The following is a 14,634-nucleotide window of genomic DNA, read 5'->3' on the forward strand; positions in this document are numbered from 1 at the left end:
CAGGTTTAGTTCCTCAAACTAGCAATTATCATCTCTCCTTAGTGAGATGGTAGAGTCTATAATAAAAATGTGTCCATTTGACACATGGAAAAGCATGGTCTGTTGGGAAAATCAACATGGTTTTCATAAAGGGAAATTGTTTCACTAACCTTTGTGGAATTCTATCAAGGTGTAAACCCAGAAAGTGAATAGAGGGGATACAATGAACATTAAATTCCACACTCCTTTATACTTCCATGGGCGTTCACCAAAAAGCTAATTAAGAAAATACATTGCTATGGTACTGAAGTAAAGGTTCCTCTACAGACTGAAGGATAAGATTTGGTTAAGATAAGAAGCAAAAGGTAGGGTTTATAGATCACTGTCCAAGACAGACTCAGGAGTGCAACTTGCACACACTAGTATTGGGACTAGTTTTACATAATGTATTCATCAATGACCTGGACTCATCAGTGGACTCTCCAGTTAGGTGAATAATATTAAGCGCTTTTGGGGAGACAGATACTACACCAAAAGGAACTCAAAACCTTAAAAACCTAAGCAGACAAATACAGATGGAAGATAAGATACAGACAATTGTAAAAGTAGAAAAAACAGGTCTGGTCTAAGCAAGACAACAGTTAATGTCTTTTTGTTGCTCTGTAGAACCCTGGTGTACCCATGCCTTAGGTGCTGCATGCAGGTTTTGTCCCTGTATCACCAAAAAGATGTAGTGGAGCTAAGGAGGGTTCCAAGAGCAGCAACTCAGAAGACCAAGGGGCTTTACAAGCAGAGACTACAGGGCCCAGGACTCCTCAACATGGAGAGAAAGTAGAAGAGAGGATGAGTGAGTCTTATGTAATCAAAAAAGCAGTACATAGGCTTAAGAACTATCATTCACCTATTCCTGCAACACAGTAAGGGATACTTGGTTTAAAACACCACTGTTTTACACAACAGAAACCAGAACTGGCTGCCATGGGCCACTCTAAGGCAGACAGTATCAGCAGACTCAAAAGCTATTAGACAAATTCATGGACAGATCTGTAAGCGGATACTAAAAGGACAGAGCATCTGCAACATCTGTGCCTGTTATCTTATTTTCAGTTCAAATGCTCTCCTTTTGCCACCGGGATGAACTATTCCATAAAAGCTACACTGGTGTGGCCCAAGGGCATTTCTAATATTACTTATGAGTTAAAGACAGAGAATGCAGATAGGGGGAGAAAATTGCCATTCTCCTCCCATTCTAGAGCAGCAACTGGTATTCATGAGTCAAATAGCAGCCTCAATGTTTCCTCCTGAAAATAATCCAAGGCTAGCCCTTTACCTTTATTTCCTTCAAAGAACTGCATAGATGGTCTGTGCAGCATTACCCACCCCAGATAACCTACCGGATGAAAGAACGTGTAACAAAGTGAGAAGAGTCAGAATCCTGGCAAAAGGAGATCATCAAGATCTCCCTAAATATTATACAGTAAACTCAAGTGCCTGAGACAAGACTTTCCATTTTAATCCAGGCCTTAAAATTTAAAAAATAAGGAATGAAGTGCTCAACATCCCAGTTAGGTTTTCGCAGCTTTGACTCAAACTAGCTCATGCTAGTTTACACAAAGACTGGGAAGGATTTTTTCTGAAGGGCAGTACTTATTTCAAACTCACTTCTCTTCCCCATTCTTTTTCTTTACTCTTACAAAAACTATGGTTTTTTTAAACCAGGGAAGAGACTGCAAGAACACTTTCCACTGAGGCAGAAAAAACCCAGTAAGGTGTCAAGTGACAGGCTTAAATCCCACTGGAAGAAAGTTAAGAAATCCCCAAGTAGACTTAATTCTAATGTCCTTTCCTCAAAAAAAATACATTTCTCAAAAACAAGCCTGCTGTACAAAGGGTTAGCAGGTAATAAGTTAGAATTGTTGCCACTACAGAACATACAACTGAAGAGCAGTTTTTAAGTTCAGAGGATAAAGTAGCTCCATGCACAATGGTTAAGAAACCTAAAACACATATTGGAAGTTTAATAAAGCAACTTGATGCTCAAGAGATTCTCAAAACCGCACTGATGTTATCTAAAGCTTTAGAATATGGTGCAAATTCTCACTCTGACTCCATTCTCCAAGGGAAGTTTAATGCACAGAGTATACCAAGTTTGGAGAAGACTCACATTAATTTGTCTTTATAATACTTCTACTAAACCTTTCAATAAGTCACACAGTCTATTTCATTACAAACACATCAGACTACTCTGTATATAACTCAGTAAACCTGCTGAATGCAGAACTAATAACCTATGAGATAAAGCAAGTTTCCTGCCTTCTTGGATTAACTGAAGAGCGTAGTTTTTAAACTCTTTTCAAAAAACTACTAAAAGTAACTTCAGTTATATAAATTTTCAACTTACCTTTTTCCTGTGAATTCTGCTTGACCCTTCTTATTGAAGATGAATTTGGAGTCTTTATATCCCCATCCATTCCACTTGAGAAGTTCTTGCCTTAAAGGGAGAAAAATACATAGGTGAGAATGTTAGCATATTGTAAACTCAAAATGATTTGCAGTTATACGGCTTTAGAAAAAAGTCTTATCAGACTTATCAGAAATCAAGTACATATCAAATATGCATAACTTAGAGCTAAGAGTAATTCTGCAGCCACAACCATTTCTCCTTCAGATTGTATCCTGAGATTTGAAAGACAACATGCTGTATAAAAAAAAATTCACCAGCTTAAGTCAATGCACGCTGTTTGGTGATACTCTCAAACTGGCAAGAGTAATGTTTGAAAGATGTTTGGCTTTAAATCAATATATGAATACAAACACATAAATAGGTAACAGCTACGTATTTTCAGAATAAAAAAATTAGCATTATTATTCTCTGTCAAGAAAATAACTTTAAATTTTAGTTGTTTGACATGATTACTGAAATTCTCCTGCATTCATAACATTCACTTGGTGAGGCAACCGAGACACAAAACTGGAAAAGAATTGAGAAGTGAAGTCAACACCCCCACACACACACCCAAACCTCAAGAACTGCAGAAAAAACATACCAAATACAAGCTGTGTCACCATAAGAAAGGGACTATATAAAAAACCCAACAAACCCACAACTGCCAAAACACAACCACAAAACTGAAATACCTTAAGCACAACCACACCAAAACAGGGGATCTCTTAATGATGATAAAGGCATTAGAATTATATCAATGTAAACATATTTAAGACTTACAAATACACAGAGTAATTACACATTAATCTAACTTTGCTTTAAAAGTTTGATATTTATTGACATTAGAAATTAAGTACTAACCAAAAACCTGAATTTTAGTTAATAAAAAGGCTTCTTAAAGAAGTCTGAAAACAGACGATTTACCTTATTCCTCTACATACAGTGAATGCAGCTCTTGCTCTTTAACTGTATAATGCAAGAGCGAGGTGATCAGAAGTGACCATTTCAAAAAGACCTTGTGATTCAAAGGAAGCGCTGCCTCAAGCCAGTTTTAACTCCAGCATTACAGAGAAGATAACCGGGCGAGGACTGATTAAGGCCTTCATTATAAAGATAGTATTAACACAGGCTGCTGACATACTGTCAGTGTTGCAACTAGACTTGGCTTAATCAAAATCCATTTTCTTCAAACTGCCTGTCCACATAGTTTATATTAATCAAATGGAAAAAAGTCATGGACACGTATTTCATTTCAATTGTTTGAATCAGACATTTCAACAAGCCTTTGACAGACCTCACACTTCAAGCAAACTTTTACAGAGCCATTTCAGTACTCAGTAACTGATACAGGTTGGTGAAATAGCCAATCTATGTCGTTCTTCCATGCTGAGGAATTGACTCTGCAAGTTCAGCCAAAATTAAACTGTTTGAGAGACAGATACAGAAGCCCCTCTGCTTGGCTGCCTCCTCTCTCAATAGACTTGATCTTTACACATAGCATTCACCTGAAACAGCAACAACAGGATCCACTCCTGTTCGATAGCACAGGAATGTCTTGTGCTACTACACTGACATGACAGATCATGAAAAAGTGTTCTTAACTCATGTTATGCACTCTTGCCCATTTTAGCAATTATTCATATACTCTGTATATGTACATATAGATATATGCAATATTTAAAAAAGAAATTCCACAAAGACACTAAGTCAGAGTTGAGCTGTTCCCAGCTGAGAACAAGGTCCACACAAAATTGGCCAACTCAGCTGGCATTTATTTTATTTTTAACTATGTGTTGCCCTCAAATCCCCATCATTGCTGTCCTCAAGGCAAGATTTCTCCCTCTGCTGACTAAATGTAGCATTTCTATACACGTAATCTCCAGTTTGTTGACTCCTGTACAGTCAGAACAGATTTTACAGTAACAAGCAAAATTTGAAGAAGGCTCAAGCAGCTTCCCCCCACCAAATTTAGAGAGGGTTAAGTCCTCTTGCAAGGTAGTGCCACACTAAGTATGCCAAGTGCAATGCATGAAACAGGCTCGAGAAACAAGCTGCAAAGCTGGAACTAGACAGACCAAGACTCAAGAGACTAAGCTCTAAAGGACCTGGTGATGTGACATTAACTGATAAAGAACAGCTTTGAAACTATGATTAGTCCTGATGTTGGTACAGACAGATACTTCCCACAAAATCCAGGGGAGGTACTAAAAAGGCAGTGAACAAAACCCCAGATGTGAGGTCTTTCTGCTATGCTGACTGCATACCCGCTTGCTGGCCTCTTCTAAAGGCTAGCCATGGTTTCCTACATTGGTGTTAAACTACCTGGTGCTCTCATCAGGCTTTAAAATACAGAACAGAGATTAAGAGTTTTAACTCAAGAGTTTATTTTCAGGTTGAACTATTCCTGAATAAAATCAGTACACAAAGATTTACTCTGCCAGACAACACAGCTCTTGTTATTGGTGTGACAAAAATAATTAAAGTCTAACATAACAGTTTGCATGTTTGTGGAAGAACAGCTGTTTCTAAAACATCTCAACTACCTCGTAACACAAAGTCAGATTTCCTCCCTGTCTCTGCATAGTGGGCAGTATTGTATCTTGCGACAGGTAACCACTACAAAAACTTATGCATTTAATTTTTATATTCAAAACTATAATGAGTAAGTCTGAGGTTTCTGTCTGGAGACAGGAAGGGCTGTTTTCGAAACAAGTCTTCTTACATTTATTCTTGCTTTTGTTCCACCACACCAGTTTAAGAATTGTTTGATTTATTTATAGTAGTTCCTAGCACTTCATGCCTACATGCTAAGAATGAGTTTGATGAAATACTGCATGCAACTCCCTAAAAAAGAAGCCTAAAAAGATGAGATTTTAAAAGACAGACTGCTTAGTCAGCTCTGATTTGTACTGACATGGCCTGCAGGAAGACCAAGCTGTTTAGATCTTCCTACATACCATTTGAGGGGTATGCTCTTTATCAACAGCTGGTGAACCTCAAGACTTATCTTCAGCACAGAGGAAAGTAGTAGGCATCCAAATGAGATCATAAAGGTCTCTCCCAACTGGATGATTCTAAGATCATCGAGTTCACCCTGCACTGCCAGGGTCACTAAACCATGTCTCAGTGCCACATCTACACAGCTTTTAAACACTTCCAGCAATGGGGACTCCACCACCTCCCTGGGCAGACTGTTACAGTACTTTACAACCCTCTCTGTAAAGAATTTTTTCCTGATATCTAACCTAGATCTCCCCTGGCTCAACCTGAGGCCATTTCCTCTTGTTCTGTCACTTGTTACATGGGAGAAGAGACCACCCCCCACCTCTCTAAAACCTCCTGTCAGGTAGTAGTAGAATGATAAGGTCTCCCCTCCACCTCCTTTTCTCCAGGCTATACAGTCCCAGTTCCCTTGCTCTCCAGACCCTTTTCCAGCATTGTTGTCCTTCTCTGAACACATTCAAGCACCTCTTGAAGTGAGGGGACCAAAACTCAAGGTGTGGCCTCACCACTGCTGAGTACTGGGGATAATCACTTCCCCACTCCTGCTGGTGACTATTTCTGAAACAAGCCAGGATGCCATTGTCCTTCTTGGCCACCTGGGCACACTGCTGGCTTGTATTCAGTCTGCTATCAACCAACACCTCCAAGTCCTTTTTCAACATGCAGCTCTCCAGCCACTCTTCCCCAAGCCTGTAACGTTGCAGGGGGTTGTTGCAGCCCAAGTGCAGGACCGAGCACTTGGTCTTATTGAACTTCATACAGTTGATCTGCTATCAACCAACACCTCCAAGTCCTTTTTCAACATGCAGCTCTCCAGCCACTCTTCCCCAAGCCTGTAACGTTGCAGGGGGTTGTTGCAGCCCAAGTGCAGGACCGAGCACTTGGTCTTATTGAACTTCATACAGTTGACCTGTATGGCTCTGCAAGCCTCCCTGCTGACTGAGGCAATGCCAATGTCGTACTGATAGTCTACCTCACTACTCCAATCTCCTCAAGTAAAGGAAATGCACTAACAAACCTGCTCTGCATTTCCTTGTCTTTCCAGCTTAGATCCAGAAATTAAAACTCATTAGACAGTACAGTAAGAAACAGAAGACAAACAAGGAAGTCTTTTTCTAATTGTAAATATTGTAATAGCATTCCTCCCTCTATTTTCATACTGCCCTTTTGCAGCACTATTTATACAGTCACTATTCCTTAGAAAAAGCTTTTCACATTCTGGCTCCAGCGTAGCACTCCCACTGCCCTCTGTAATGCCCTGGTGTAGCAACTAGAGCTGCCTGCTGGATTGGCATCATGTTTACCTTGGCTCTCAAAACTGATCCAAGCTGCAATTGAGCAATCCATATACATTTCCAAAGATTTTCAGTCCCCAAATCTCAGTGTTAAACTCATTCCAGAAGAGGGGCAGAAAGAATTAGGTCTGCTGAGCATCTGCAGACCTAAGCACACGTTTAAAAGCTCCCTCCAGGTACAAGTACTCATTGTATCCAATCCTAGCTCTGAGACCAAGGGACTCAAACTACACATTGATATGTAACTAATGCATACCAGCCTTATACCTAGCTAGATTCTTACAAATTATGTATCCTCTAATACTTCAATATTTTGTGCCATTTGAAACAAAATTTCACCTGCAGTAATAATTTCTACCAAAAAATCAAAAATTATTGCTACATGGTGAAACAGAAAAACCCTGAATACCTTGTATAATATCTGAATACTCTGAGTAATACCTGACTATCTTAAATCATACTAAAAAGTATTATGTCCCCACCTGAAAAAAGAAAGATGATCAGTTTGGCTTAGTGAACTTACAAATTCATGCTACACGTTCTATGTATAGAAGGGTGAGTAAATTATGTCTTGCTATTTTTCTTCCCAGGCCCCTTTCCAAGAATATACATAGCAAAGAGATTCCTCAAAATCTGGTATTATTCTTGCTTTAAATTTGATGTTACTCAGCTCTGTATTATACCTGAACTGTCTCATTTAAAGATAACGCCTTTCCTATTCAGTATGTTGGCTTCAACAAGATAGCAAATTCACTATCTCTACTTTCAACTGAAAGCCAGAAATTTACTACTGAAATGTATGAAGACCTATGAAGCAAAGCTTGCTTAACTTTAGTATGATGATATTACCTGAAGGAAAAAACTTGAACAAAAACAAGTTACCATGGAAACCATGACACCAGGAGATGAAAACAGTGTGACTAGGTTAAGCGAACTTCAGTATTTCACTTCCATTACAATGCCCAACACCGAAATGCTAGTTTGACTTGATGCAATAAGGATTTCTACGGCAAAATTTTTGTTCAATAATTTAAGCATTTTCTGCATTTTCCTCGAAAACTGGCTATGGATCAATCAAAGAGACACCAGGCAGGATGCTGCTCAGGTCACAGCACAAGGCACTATATGAAGCCCCAAAATGATCATCAAGGTGCCTACAGACTGGGCAGAAACTCACAAGGTGACAGCACACTCAGCCCAGGGGCAGGTGGGTGACTCCCAGCTCACCAGCTGAACTAGTGGTTCAGAGGCATCCAGTCACTCAGGCAGGTGGAAGCCTCCAGATCCATGCTACTTCGACAAAACTGTCAGCACTCTCCAAATCTCGTGTTTTAGTGAGAGTCACAGTGATTGGCTGAAAAAGTCCTCGTCCCTCTCTTGCAAAATGAGGAACAAGCACAGGATCTCCCATGGGTCTCCAAAGTCAGCATCCCAAGTTCAACCCATGTGGAAACTAAAGCAAGTATATCAGACACATCACAAGGATATCAGACATCTGCACACACGATACTTAAAATGTCAGTCAAGAAGAGGTTTATACTGGAAAAGAAAAGTATCACCAACAGTTTCATAGTCTCTTATTTTTCCAAGGTCTAAAGCACATTGATATTATAACACCAGAAGAAACAAAGCTTTTTCATTTATGATGAAAGTATAAGATTATGTTCAATTAAATATTGAACTAAGACAGAGAAATGAATAAACTCCAAACATTAGCATCACATGATTTAATAAAGAATGGCATTACCTCACTACCCAGACATACCATTTAAGCACAAAAACATCGACAAAATTTTGCCCTTCTCTGAAGATCTGGTACTTTATATGCTAAACTGAGGCAAACAGGCTAATTTACTCAAAGGACAAGTGACAGTTTCACGTATTTTCTTCAGAGAAGCAATATGAAAGTGCAGTTCATCCCAGCTGAATCAGTTCAACTCAGGTGGAGCGAAGCCAAGATGCTCATATCAATTTCCTCACAACCACCAGCATTTTCAATTCAATCACCAGCTGATGCTCACCATTAAAACACCACATATGTAAAATATAGACACTCCTGTTCCACAATCCAAGAACCAGCACATCCTAGGAAATGAGTTTAAAGGGGTAGTTTTTAAGGGCTACCACTTGGGCTAAAGCACCAATATTTGCCTAATGTAACAACACAAAAAAGTCTTGCAAGTTATTGTTCTTGCAAACTCGGCACATGGGTGCAGTGAGACAGAGGCAGAATTGTGATGCTAAAGGTTCACACCAAGACATTACCCAAACAGTAACTCCTCAAAGCTCACCTCAGCTGGAGTTTTGGATACCAACTCAGACTACCAGCTAGAAATTAAGAACCCTTTCTCAGGTGATACCAGCCAGGTCACTTGCCATCTCCTCCGGAGCAGACTCTCTCTTCAGGTTATACAGTCACGCTTCTCAACCAAGCAAGCTGCACCAGACCGTTTCTTGAAGCCAGTAATAAATTTGTATCGGGTGCCTGGAAATTAGAAAAGTGAATGCAGCCCAAGGAATCTCTTCAAGAACTGCTTTGTGAAAGCATCATTTATCTGGGGAAGAATGCCATGCTGCATTGGAAGGGAGTATCTGTTGTCTTTGTCATTCTTACACCTCTTTCCCCCAGAGGATACTCCCTGCAGCAAACCAAATGTAATTGCTCTGAAGTCTTTAGCCAAATAACATCCATTTCATAACCTCAGACACATTCAGGTGCTGCATCCCACACTTTCACTTAGACCCCCACAGCTGCACACACAACTTGATTCAGTTGCTATTCTGAATCTGCTGATTATCTGATATGGCAACACAAACTTGGGTTCATATTTACAGTTTAAATTCACAGTAAGCAGCAAATGCAGACAAGATTTTAGGCATAAAACCTCAAGGGTTTAGATACTCAAAAGCACAGTGTGCTATTTTTTTAAACAACTGTTCTGATAAAATAAATGTTAACTCTCCTTACAAATGTTCCTAGCCTCAACTACTTCATTAATCTTCACTTCACCACACTGTAATTAACAAAGCCCCAAGGAATAAGGAAGTTGGTGTTTCTCTAGTGTTCCTTTGCGGAAAGTTTAAGTCAATTACAGTGAATTAAAGATTCAGGAAAGCCAAGACATTATAAATAAGCTTCTCAGTATACACTTAGCCAAATGATGATTCTTAATGCAACAGAACACTTTACTAGAAGCTATCTCTATTCCACCTACTACTTCAGTTGATACAAATTCCTTTTTGAAGAGACTGCCTCACTACAAAAATGCATGCACATGGTTACTTTCAAGCAGCAAACAAACAGGCATTAGAGATCAGACCTTTAAGAATTATTTTTTTGAAAGCCTGCAAAATCAGGAAATCTGTTTCACTATCTTAAACAAGTTAATGAAGGAATCGATTGTCTGCTATTTATCTACTCAAGCAAAATAAGCATAGCTCCTGAACAACACTGTTCAATCTGCTGCGTGGAGAATTTTTAGCATGCTCTCTAGCAAATACATCAGGTAACTGCTGAAGAAAACTTTTTGGCTTACACCATCAACCCTGAAGACTTGCACACCACAGCCCAGTTCTGGATATTACACCACTAACAGAGGCATTATGCTTGTCTACCACATTCAGCCTACAGCTGAATCAGCCTAATTGATTTTTAATGCTTTACATAATTTCTTCTCTACAAGAGGTAGAGTAACATTTTCAGTAAAGCCTGGTTGGCTGCAACCTGTTATGCTACAGAAATGTTTACTTTACTCCAGCTTCAAGTAACTTCTGGGAAGTCCAAGAGATTAGTCTAGCCTATTGTCTTAACAAATCATTCTCTTCAGTTTAAATAAACAAATCAAGTTTAAATAAATAGCTATGTACACGCACTCACTTTCTTGTACATAACAGTTCAGAACTTGGTAGGTATCAAGAAGTCCATCTACAAAATCCTTTAAGTTTTTGCTGTAAACTGCTACCTGTTTTCATATAACCTATTCTTGTACTTTACATATTAAACTTACTTTACACTTCTATCTAGTTTTTTTTAAATGAAATTTATCCAGTGAATACATCCAGTTTGGTTTATTTGATTATCAACTGATCTAACAGTACATACTATATTACTTAAATTCTGACAGATGTTACATTTCATCTGCCCAACATTCAACTAGTCGGAGCTAAACGACAGACAGGAATTGCTGTGGCATATCACATTTCCCTTCAGATTATGACACTTTCTTTTATCAGGCAAATGTTTCCACATGTGAATCTTCCTTCTTTACGCATTCCTCTAGTTTAAGCATTAACTTTGACCAGCAATTAACTGCTTTGTTGCAATCGCAGAGCCTCCCGCTAACTGCCACACCTTCCTCAATGCAAGAGGCTCTTACTCTTCTGATTAAGACTTTCTAGTGGCACCACCCTTTTCCTTCTTTGCCTTAGGTTTCCGCCACCTTAATCTCAGAATTCAGCTAATCTAGGATTCAGTTTAGTGACAAGTGTTGCTTAAACACTGCTGTCTAAAGCTTTTATTATAAAGATTGCTCTGAGTATCAGCAATAAGACACAAAGCCTCTTTGAAATTAGTTGTTAAATTCAAGTAGTATCAACTTTTTAGAAGCAAATTCATGTTGCTGCTTAAAGTCATAATTGTTATCAGCAACTACAGCAAGAATTTCAAGAGTCTCTACAAAAATACCATGACAGTAACACATGACCCTGAGCAACCTGGGAGAAAACTTGATATAGAGCAGGCGGCTGGCTCTATGTTCATCCCTTAGTTTACCCTGGGTAACAGTATGCCCATATAACTAAGAGATCCACAAGCCTCTCTTCATCCCACAAGAAAGATATTTCTCCACAAAAACATAGAAAATCAGGAAGTCCTGGCCTGCTTTGTCTTGTTCTTGGACAGGAAAATTTTAAGCCTACGAGCTACTAAATCAACATTTAGTTACACTCAATCAATACTTCCTCTTAACAAGGGCCAAATTGTTTAACATTTGCCTTGAATAAGTTATAAAACAAGTTATTATAGCAAGATGAACATCAGTGCATGCTCCACCTCCAAGGCACTCTGACTTGCTAGCATATGTAACAGTTACCCTGGTACAGCTGTGTTCTAAGGAGCTGTGGCACCTTACTGTTTTCAAAGCAGTACAAGTTGAACACTTCATGGACTTAATCTTCAAAATAACCATACGTAAGTTTTTAACTCAAGTCTCACAAGCAAAGTGAGCTTACTAATAACCCATTAACAAAAGTCAACGACGTAACATAACAGTTCAGAAACAGGAATTTGAAGGAAGAGTTCTCTTCCAATTCAATGTTTTTAGTAGGTTTTTTGGCATGCCTCTAAAGGCACCCACACACACTGTATAACCACAATCCCCATCTTCCACTGCAACACTGAAGTAAAATGCAAATTTCAAGCCAAGAATGCCACCAAGAAATAACATCTCTCCACTCTTACAGTTCCTGAGATTTCCCTCAAGAGGATACTCAGAAGAGTACAGAGTTGTTTGTCTAGAAGCATTTTCCCATCACAATAACAATAATTTTAAAGAGTAGGAAGTGTATTACAATCTTCAAACACATCAATTTGCAAACACATTGTTTAGCCTTCACAGGCGTTGCTATTCATAAACAGAAAGAGTTAGATGAGCTCCCACAGGCTCTCAGTCAATTCCACATACCCTTCTTCCTCCCCTCACCACTGATGAATAATTTCCATGTAAGATCCTTAACAACTCCTTCTTTGAACTATCAACAAGAAAGCCATGTTTCTGCAGGTCACAGTCTAGCGACTATTGGATAAGCAGCCAGAAAAAAATTTAGGTGTATGTCTCTGATCACAGAAACTACCACAAAGTGGTTTTTCATCACAGAAAGTCATCTACTTTTGTAGAAGAAATGCAGCATGAGGAGAGTCCACCTAAATCTACAAGTACAATAGTGCCTGTAGCCTTGGCACCATTTCAAATATCGTAATAGGCACAATGAACAAAGGCTGAAGCTTTTCTAGGAAAAATTAAAGTAACAGTTCAAAAGAGGCAGAAAAACCGAATCATTATACAGATGACTACAACAAAAAAGCATCTGGGTTTGGATTGCCCTGATGTGGCTGATAAAAGTCACAGAGTATTGCTCTACCAATCTATAAGTTGGTTATTTTTACTAGATTATTCAATCAACTTTCTAGGTCCCATGAACAGATCAGCCCACTCCAGATTAGCTGGAAGTCAATAGAACAGGACTCAGGTGTTCATCACCTGCTGCCTCCAGATCAGTTTAGGCAACTGAATTGTCTTTCTTCCCCATTCACTTAAAATGGGTATCATCCTGAAACACAAGATTTTCATATCCAAGTTATATTTAAGTGTCAGAATTTTCATGTACAACACCTCAAACAAGTTTCAGCCACATCTCAGATGTTCAGAGAGAACCTTAAGAGAGCTCTCTTTATAGTTTTTTTGGTGTATACTACGAAAAGGCTGGGCTCTAAGGACATCAAGACAGTTGTACCTATGTTATGGCCCAAGCTTTCCAGAAGGTTCCTTACACTCCCACAGCAAAGTATCCAGCAGATGCACCATTTTGATCATAAGCTCCTTGAAGCAACATGATTTTTATTCTTAATCTAGAACAAACCATTTAGAGTAAAAATAGCAACCCATTATGATCCTATAACAAATCCTAAGATGGGAGAACAATGTTGATAACTTGTAGAAGTACAGGAGTTAAGTTCACCATGCCTGTGTTTTCACAGAGGAAGAAGCTATCCTTCACATCAGACACATCTTCACAAAAGCCTGTCTCTCCTACTCTTCAAGGATGCAAACTGGCTGTAGAAATTACGTAACAAACCATTTAAAATAAATCCCTGAAAACAAGATAAATTGATTTTTTTTCCCCAGAAACAGTGATTTCTTCCTAAATTCAAACCAAAGAAAAACCTCAATATGGAAGGCAACAATTTTGGAATGATCCATTTCTCCCAGCAAGCAGCACATCCTGCAAGAGTGTTAAATCCCCTCAGTGAGAACTAAAGGCTTTCAAAGTTGTTAACATTTGACTACATGTCCATGACATCCCAGTCTGCTGAAAGGAGGCAAGCTCAGCCTGTGGCCCTAGGCCACAAATGGCCTTTGGTGTGATTTGTATTTTGTACTGTCCTTTGGTCTCTTCTTGAAAACAACGGAGAGCAAACCAGGGGCTGAAGGGATTTCCCTCAGAGCAACAACTCTCTTATCTACTACTTTTCCTGTCTGCCTCTTGAGCAGTAGGCTGTCTATAAAGTAAACCTGAAAATGTTCTTACAGGATAACAAGCCACGTCCAACAAAGAGGAAATCACAAAACGAATACAAATTCACACCATCAGAAAAGTGGATCTCATGAGGTTAAGTTACATTAAACTCTATCATTGTATTGTAATATTTAAAGAATCTATTAGAAAAATACATCCAAGAACCAGTGAAGCAATTTTGAACTAGACAATTTGACTTCTCAGTCTCGTAAGACCTGAGATTCCCCACTACTAAATATAGTAAGAAACAGAAAAGGTAGTTAATATGTTTAAAACTACCCATATCTAAAAAACTTGAGTTAAAGCCTAATGTACGAGTGCATTTGTGGCAGCATTCACATAAGGTGAAGGTGTCACATGTCTGAAAAGAGATGGACTGAAAGCCCATATGCAAACCTTCCTTTTCACAGCTGCTGCATTCATTAAAGCAGCCTCAAAGTACAGTGTAGTACAAACACACTGGACCTCTTCTCCATTTATTAAGGTGACTATGAGTGAATTCCATTTTAATACAATCCCAATTACTACAGAAACCAGAGGCTGAAGACCACCTTCCTTCGATTTCATCTAGTCCCTACAGTGGTGAATCTCTTCAGCACTTTACCCGCGTTTTGTCTT

General features: G+C 39.0%; 1 protein-coding gene across 1 annotated transcript in view; it reads right to left on the bottom strand.

The window, feature by feature from the left end:
* The window catches only part of AGPS (alkylglycerone phosphate synthase), a 43,638-nt gene extending 41,171 nt beyond the window's left edge, over window positions 1–2,467 (bottom strand). Inside the window, exon 1 of the mRNA XM_010134906.1 lies at window positions 2,381–2,467. The gene's annotated coding sequence lies outside the window, so the exon portion shown is untranslated. The remainder of the gene's footprint in view (window positions 1–2,380) is intronic.
* Between the last annotated feature and the right edge of the window lie 12,167 nt (window positions 2,468–14,634).

The sequence above is a fragment of the Buceros rhinoceros genome, unplaced genomic scaffold (assembly GCF_000710305.1).
Source record: "Buceros rhinoceros silvestris isolate BGI_N320 unplaced genomic scaffold, ASM71030v1 scaffold484, whole genome shotgun sequence".
NCBI lineage: Eukaryota > Metazoa > Chordata > Aves > Bucerotiformes > Bucerotidae > Buceros > Buceros rhinoceros.